The following is a 7657-nucleotide window of genomic DNA, read 5'->3' on the forward strand; positions in this document are numbered from 1 at the left end:
TTTTTGTTTATCTGTGCCCACAAACACATGCTTCTATTGTCTGTTACAGAATTGAGCTTGTGTGCTTCAATGTGAGCTTGACTGTTGTTTATTAAAAATCACAGTGCAGTTCCTTCTCCTGCAGAGGAAATGGGGAATTGAAAATAAGCTACTGCGGTTTCAAAGTGGAAGTGTTTTGTCCTTTGTAAAGAACTTGACAGCCAAATGGGCAGTTTGTTCTGGGACTCAAAGACATGTCACAACAGTGAAACAGACGAGGAACCCCCACCCCAGTTCAGGTACTGCTGGGACAGCTATTCGGGATGGGGATGTTAAGGTGTTTTTATTAATGCAGCATCAAGTAAGAGAAACCTATTTCTCTTTGCTGAAAACATCCTAATGACAGTTTACTTCACTGGATTATCAGTAACATGCTGTCTGTGCCACCTGAATTTCAATTTCTTAATTTACAGCACAGATAAAATAGAATAGAGCTGGATGTCTGCTGCTCTCTATACTAGGCTGGTCTTATCAAGCGTGAAGTTTGGCGCATTGCAAACCTATTCAAGTCATTATCTGTTGAGGACCTCTTGAGCCATCTCCATCTCTGCAATGTGCTGATAAGACAGCTGTTTCTGTAGCTGCAGTGTCTCTCTGGGCCTCGGTCTTCTTTTGGTGCAAACTACAGCTTTGTCACTGTGCCCTGATGCTGTCACTTTCTCTGTTGTGCGAGCGTTTGATCCAAGCACAAAAGAGGTTGATGGCAGCGATTGACTGGCAGATGACACAGCCTTATTATTTTACAATTAAACGTGCATTACACACCACTGGCAATATAAATGCTCAATAAAAGAAGCTAGCTAAGCTGTGGTGCAGCAGAAGTCTGCCTTTGCCTGATCACAGTAGGAAACAAGCAAAGATGCAATAATTGGAATAAATAGACAGCTTCTTTCAGGTATTACATTTATCTGGATTAAGGTTCCGCAGTTGTCTGTAGAAAATCTGAGCAGTTGCGGTTACCTTGTGTGGAACCAAGTTTTAAGATACCTTTTTAGTCTCAATAGAAAAACGTGAAATGCTTCCCTCTTCTCTCCCCATCAAAATGCTAACCTCTTTTTGAAAAATAGTTTTTATTAATATTGAGACATTGCTGCATAATAGATTAGAGTAAAATACAGCAGCCTCAGTTGCAGTGTTCATACTGTTGTAGTTTTATACAATATCCATATCTTATGACCAGAGAAGCTCAAAGAAGAAGGAAGTAAACCAATCACACACCCACACTGAAGCGCGGAGTCCATGCAGGTATGTTTTGTACCAGGAAGTGTCTGTCTGAAGACTTGATCTGAAGCCTTCATGCCTATTACCCTTTGTTTGTTTGTCAAAGTAACGGGAACAACCATAAACTTGCACTGTAAAAATGACCCGTGGCGTCCCCCGGAGTGCAGTAACACACACACACACACACACACACACACACACGTGCCCCTGTAAGCCTACAGTTTCGCACACGAACACCACTAGACAGGAACCGTTTGTCTGAAGTGCCTTCGAGAGAGCCGAGCCGCCGGCGACACCACATACCTTACCGGGCTTTTTTTCCGGGAGGAGGGAGGGGGCAGAAAGTCCCATTTGGAGCGATGCTCTCGGTCGCTGCAGTGCCAGCAAGCACGCCAGCCAGACGCCGGCCCCGGGAGCGAGCCCCACGCCTCAGCAACAGCGCCCGCCGCCGCCGCCAGCCACGGGCCGGGCCGTACCGGGCCGCCCCGTCGGGGCGCGCCGCTGTCCGTGGTGCTGACGCGGCGGCGCGGGCTCCCCGTGGCCGCGCGGTTCGCTCCCGGCACACCCCCTCCCTCGGGGAGCCGCGGCTTGCAGTGTGCGGCCACGCGGTGCTTTGCTTGCTTGATTTCTCCTTTTTTCTTTCCTTTTTTTTTTTTTTTTTTATTTTCCCCTTTATTTCTTTCCGCCAGCACATTGCAATTGCCGCTTTCAGTGCCGTTCCTGACCTCCCAGTCCTGAGTGGAGGGTCCAGCCTGCCTAAACAACCAGTACCCTTCTCTCCTCCTATAGCTTTCCCATGTCCAAAGACTATTTAACAAGCCATACACGTTTTAGCTTAAGGCTATGTCCAGACAGCCAGCTACCGCTAAACATAAAGACTTCTTTCCAGACATATTACCTAAGGAGAACTTCGCAGAAAAACGTGTTTCTCCTGGGGGATGGGAGAATTTAGCTTTCCTTCTTCTGCCATTGCTGGCATCAAGGGCCTCTGAAAACACACCAGAGACGAGAAGGGCCGATGACAAGACAATTCACTCGAACAGCTATTTTCTGCCTAATTTCACTTCAGCACCGTGTATCGACAAACATGACAGACGTGAGTGCATTACTGGTAGAGATATTAAGCCTTGAAAGAAAATGCATGAAGTTTGGCTTTTGTTGCTAAAAGCTCATCACTAATTACAACTGGAGGATTGTTCCTTTTAGGGTGAGCGGGGGGGGGGGGGGGGGGGGGTGAAGTCAGAATCCTGAGTATCAGACCTGACAGGGAAGCTGCTGAGAGCAGAGTCCTTTAATTTCCTGAAAGTTCAGAAAGACACACTTCTGGTTTCTAACACCATACGTTTTGGTTTCCCCTTTAAGCCAAGTTTATTTAGTTCCAAGAACAGCTGTGTATTCCAATCATTTTTTTTACCTTTTTTTCGGGGGGGTCAATGCATTGAACTGCTTAGGAATTTCAGAGAGCTTATTTATTTTCTTTCTTTCTTCCTTTCTTTTTCTGTTTCTCTTCTCATACATTGCTGATGTTCTGCTAAGGAACACTGTTGTTTGCTTAAACACATTCAGCACAAACTGGATGAGGTGAGAAAGTAACCAGCAACTAAATCTCGTAATTCCAAAGACAGCAACACAGTGAAGGAGTTTTACAGATGTTTTCTACTCAGTCTCTGCTCTAACCCATGCTTCAAAACTCAGGCTAAAACAAATAATCACTTTTTCTTCCCAAAAGAGGTATACAAAACTTGCTGGTGTATGCACTCACAGCATAAGGAATACGAGCAAGTTCATTGTTAATTGTGGTATCATTAGGAGACTTTCAAAAGGAGTTTTGCTGTATCAAAGAGTAAAAGTTGCCGCAATTAGACAAGAGTAAGCATCAGACACAAGTTGAACAACAGTGTAAAGTCAAGGGACCTTCTCGAATACTAAGAGACACTGCTGAGAGCACAATTTACACATGCAATTCCACAAACTGTGTCTGAATAGACAACACTTCATGTAGGACTTCTGTATAAGCAGCTTTGAGGGAGCAGCCACCCCCACCCTGTTCTTTATTCAGTCCTTAGAGCCGCTAGCTGTGCGCTTGTTCCACAAGGGAGTTATTCCCTTTTTCGGAGTGCTGCTGATTTGAAACGTTGGTGATAGATTGTAAATAATCAGCTAAAGACTGTGTGTTCTAGAAAAACATCCGACGCATTCGGCATATAACTAATTACATAAAATGTAAAATCAGGCCCTGTATAACACCTAGTTATTGTCACAGTGGTAGGACAGGGAGATTATAGGAAACAGATGATACATAAACAAGCATGTTTTCTCTTTCATTGTATTAATCATTTATAAACACCCAAGGACACTATCAAGTAACACTACTTTATGTCTCTGTTTGAAATCTCATGCCTCTCTCTTTTTGTGCCTTGCTACATGCAAATACCAGAATATTCTAAATAAGCATTTCCTTTCCACAGGGTGTAAGTGCTTTGCTATTGGAAATACATTATATACACTTGTGTGCTCCGTGTCAGAAAAGACAAAAAAAAAGCCATGTCTAGGAAGCACTTTGGATTCTGGAAAGAAATTACAATCAAATGCAATGAAGGTCAAGCAATATAAGGAATAAAAGGCATGTTTCTGAATACCATCCAGGATTTTTTTCTTCCATACAACACAGCCTTTTCCTCTGTGAACACTGCTTATCTGTGCAACACATAGGAATCGACTGCATAATGAGTAAAAGCTCTTTTTTTTCCTTCCTTCCATCCTCTCTCCCTCCCTCCCTCCTTCCTCTTTCTTTTCCTTCCTTCCTTCCTTCCCTCCTTCCCTTTCTCCTTCCCTCTCCTTCTTCCCTTCTTTCTTTCCACCCAGAATGTTTGTTACAAGAAATATCAGTCATTAGTATGCCCACGATCAGAAAGGCAAATTGCAAGCGCAGTCCCCATGCAGCGATATAAACTTTACACACGCGGTGCCGACACACATATGGCCAGAGCTGCGTGGAGCGGAAAAAAAAAAAAGAAAAAAAAAAAAGAAAAAAAAGGCCGCTTTCCTGGCAGCTCTTCATGCGAAGGAACGGTCCACCGAAAGCCGGCCGCCCCGGGCCGTGCCGTGATGCACCGCCCCGCTCCCACGTGGCTGACCGGGAAGACACGAGCCGCCGCTTCCCCACGCAGCTGTCCGCGCTGCCGCAGCAGTGCCCCGCCGCCCTGCCCGCCGCCCCGCGGCGCGGCACGGCATGGAAAGGGAGGCGGGGGACCGCCGCGCTGTGCCGAGGAGACACGCGTGGCCGCGGACCGGGCGCGGCCGCGGGACCCGCGCGTGGCCCGCCAGCGCCCGCGCAGGCCGGCTCGGCGCGCCGCAACGCAGCCTGAAACGGGGCGCCATGGGGCCTGCCAGAGTGGCGGCGCGCGCGGCCAATGGGCGGCCGTCGCCTCGCCGGGGGCGGGGCCACCGGGCGGCGGCCGGGCCAATGGGGGCGCGAGGCGCCGCCAGCAGCTTACGTTGCGCCGGGGTGCGGAGACGCTGCCGCGCGTGGCGCCGGGGTAGGCGCGGGGCGGCCGCCGGGCGGAGGGGGGGGGGGAGGGGGCGCAGGCGCCCGCGGACACACGCCCCCCGTGCGCACCCCCACGGCCGCGCCACCGGGCGCGGCACGCAGACGCACGCACCCCGGCGCGGCGCGGCGGCAGGCAGGGAGCCGGGCGGCGGGGCTGCTATAAATCTGCGGAGCGGTCCGCCTCCCGGCAAGGCACGGCGCGGCACGGCACCGCACCGCACCGCACGGCACAGCATCCTCCCCCCCGCGGCCCCGCGCGCACTCCGCGATGCAGCAGCTGACTCCGGCGGCGAGCCGCTAGGAAGGGACCGGCAGGCAGGGAGGGAGAGCGAGCGAGCGAGAGACCGTCTTTTAAATCGCCCTTCCACCCCTCTTTTCTTTGTTCCTTTATTTCTCCCTCCCTCCCCTCTTTTTGTTCGATTGGGTTGCGAAAGGAGGGTAGTCCTGTCACTCTCTCTCTTGTTGAGTTCTCCCTTTTTGTTTTTTTAATTTTCCTTTTATTTTTTCCTTTTTGATTTTTTTTTTCCCCCCAGTGTTGGACTGTTGGGGGAGGGGGGGAGAGGATTTTTTTTGGTTTTGGTGGTTTTTTTTTTTTTTTGCTTCCTTTTAGAACTGTCCCCAATTTAGCTCTTGTGTGTTGTCTTGAGAGAACTATCCATCTGCCTCTTACTCCTCTTTATTGGGAGAACTGCACCGTTACTTTTTTTTTTAAGCCGAGGAGAGGAAGGTAAGTTGTGGCTTGATTCTTTCCGTGATTGTACGTGTGCGATAGGGTCCACGCAAACGCCTGAGGTGCATGCCGTGTAGAATTACGCTGATTACCTATGTTCGCTCCGTATTAACACCGTTCGTGCCGACGGCGCCGAACGAGGCAGTTCGTGCGTACCGCAGCGTGCCTGCGGAGCTGGGTTGCTGGAAGTGGTGGCAGCGTGGGGAGGGCAGCCGCCGAAGCCGGGGGCCGACACCGCACCCACGCAGGAAGGCGTGCGCATCCCTACCTGACCTGGCCCAGCTGCAAAGTTCCCCACACCACCCCGCCCGTCCAGCTCCGGATGCGTCCCCTTGCGGGGAGCGTCCGAAGGGGCGGACCCGCACCCCGCGGGTGAAAGGAGGCGTATCGCTTTGAGGAGATAAACCTGCACTTGCAGATGAGCCGGGATAAGACCCCCCGCGCCTAATTGCATTAGCCGCGCGGCGCTTGGTGGCTCTCCTGTGGGGCTGGGAGGCGGCTGCGTGTCACGGCGCACAAAGACGCGGCGGGCCGGAGCAAGAGCCCGCAGCGCGTGTTGTCGGCGGGCGGCGGGGTGAGGAGAGCTGGTGAGCTCTCCGTGGGAGAAGTTGATTACCCACGGGGTGGGGGGGGGGGAAGTCTTTTCGTGGAGATGATTAACCCGCTGCGGGAGGGGGCGCGTCCCTTTGTTCGGGGCGTCGGGGCGCTGCGCGGTGGTGCACGGGCGGCGTAGGCGGGGCGGCGTGCGCGGTGTTTGCGCGGCGGCGGCCCCGATCTCTGTCCGTGGTCCTACCGGGGCGGTGGGAGGCGCGGGGAGCAGTCCCCGCTGTGCTGCGGGCAAGTTTGCATCCGGCAGCCGCGGCGGGGATCCGAGCGGGGCTCCGGGCAAAGGGACGGACGGGGCGTCCCGTCCTCGGGCGCGTCTCCCGTCCTCTCGCCCTCCGTCCCCGTGGCGGTGGGAGGGTCCGGGCAGGAGAAGGAGGCGGCGATGGTAAACGCTAGCGCTGCAGCGTGTGCTCCCGGCGAGGACCGGCCCCGAGCACTGCCATTGTTGTTTAATTTATGCCGAGCACGTTGGTCCGTACCCACCTATTTCACATATTAAAATAATGTGAGAGCTGTGCAAGCGGGGCACATTGGTGGTTCGACGTGTTCCGTCAACTCGTTTCCAAGGACGGGTGGTGACGCCGGCGTTGAGACGGTTTATTTTGACTCGTCTTTGAGCCTTGCAGCGCCGGGAGGGCGGAGGTCACACCAAGCGGTGCGGCCCCCCGCGGAGGGGAACCCCCTCTCTCAGTGACACACCCTCGGGCACTCGCTGGGGCGCTCCCCGCGGGACGAGCAGCGGCGGGCCCGAAGGAGCGCAGCCTCGGAGCTCGGCAGCCGCGCTTTCTCAGGGGCGGGGGGGGAGGTGTCCCCGCGCCGTCGGGCGCCGCCGGGAAACGGGACGGTGCTGTCGCAGCAGCCAGAGCTTGCCGCGGGGACTCCGAGCCAGCACGGCTGCCTGGAAGGGGCCAAGGAGCGCTCGCTGCCGCTGGGCCCCGTCGGACGGGCGGCTCGGGGGTTCGTCCGCTCCGCCGGGCCGCTTTCGGAGAGGAGGCAGCGCAGGACCTCCGGTGCTCGGCGTTTTGCAGGGAAAGGCGGCAAGCCGGGGAACACCGGGGAGAAGAGCAAGCACTGTGTGTGCCCCGCCCGTGACCCGACGCCCGAACACCGACGGGAACGGGAAAGGCAAGCTCCCGCCCCATCCTGCTCAGTGCAGCCCGCTGCCGGGCTCTCCCCGCGCCTGCCTCCCCGCCGCCCGCAGGTGCTCAGCGGCGGCCGCGGGGCGGGGCCCGTCCGGCCTCACCGCTGCGGCGGGGAGCGGGGCGGCCGCCGCGGGGTGTCCGCTGGGCCCGGGGGCGCGGCCCCGCGGGCGCGGGGCTTCTTGAGTGGCCGCCGGCAGCGTCACTCAGGCGGCGGCCGCGGGGGCGGGCGGTGGGCGCCTTTATCAGCCCGCACGGCGATACCCACCTTTCCTCGCGGCGGGGCGGCGGCGGGGCGCCTGCGGCTCGCTGGGGCGGCGGCGGCGGCGGCACCGGCAGCACCGGAGCCAGCGGGTGAGGCGGCTGCAGGGC

Source organism: Gavia stellata, chromosome Z (assembly GCF_030936135.1).
Source record: "Gavia stellata isolate bGavSte3 chromosome Z, bGavSte3.hap2, whole genome shotgun sequence".
NCBI lineage: Eukaryota > Metazoa > Chordata > Aves > Gaviiformes > Gaviidae > Gavia > Gavia stellata.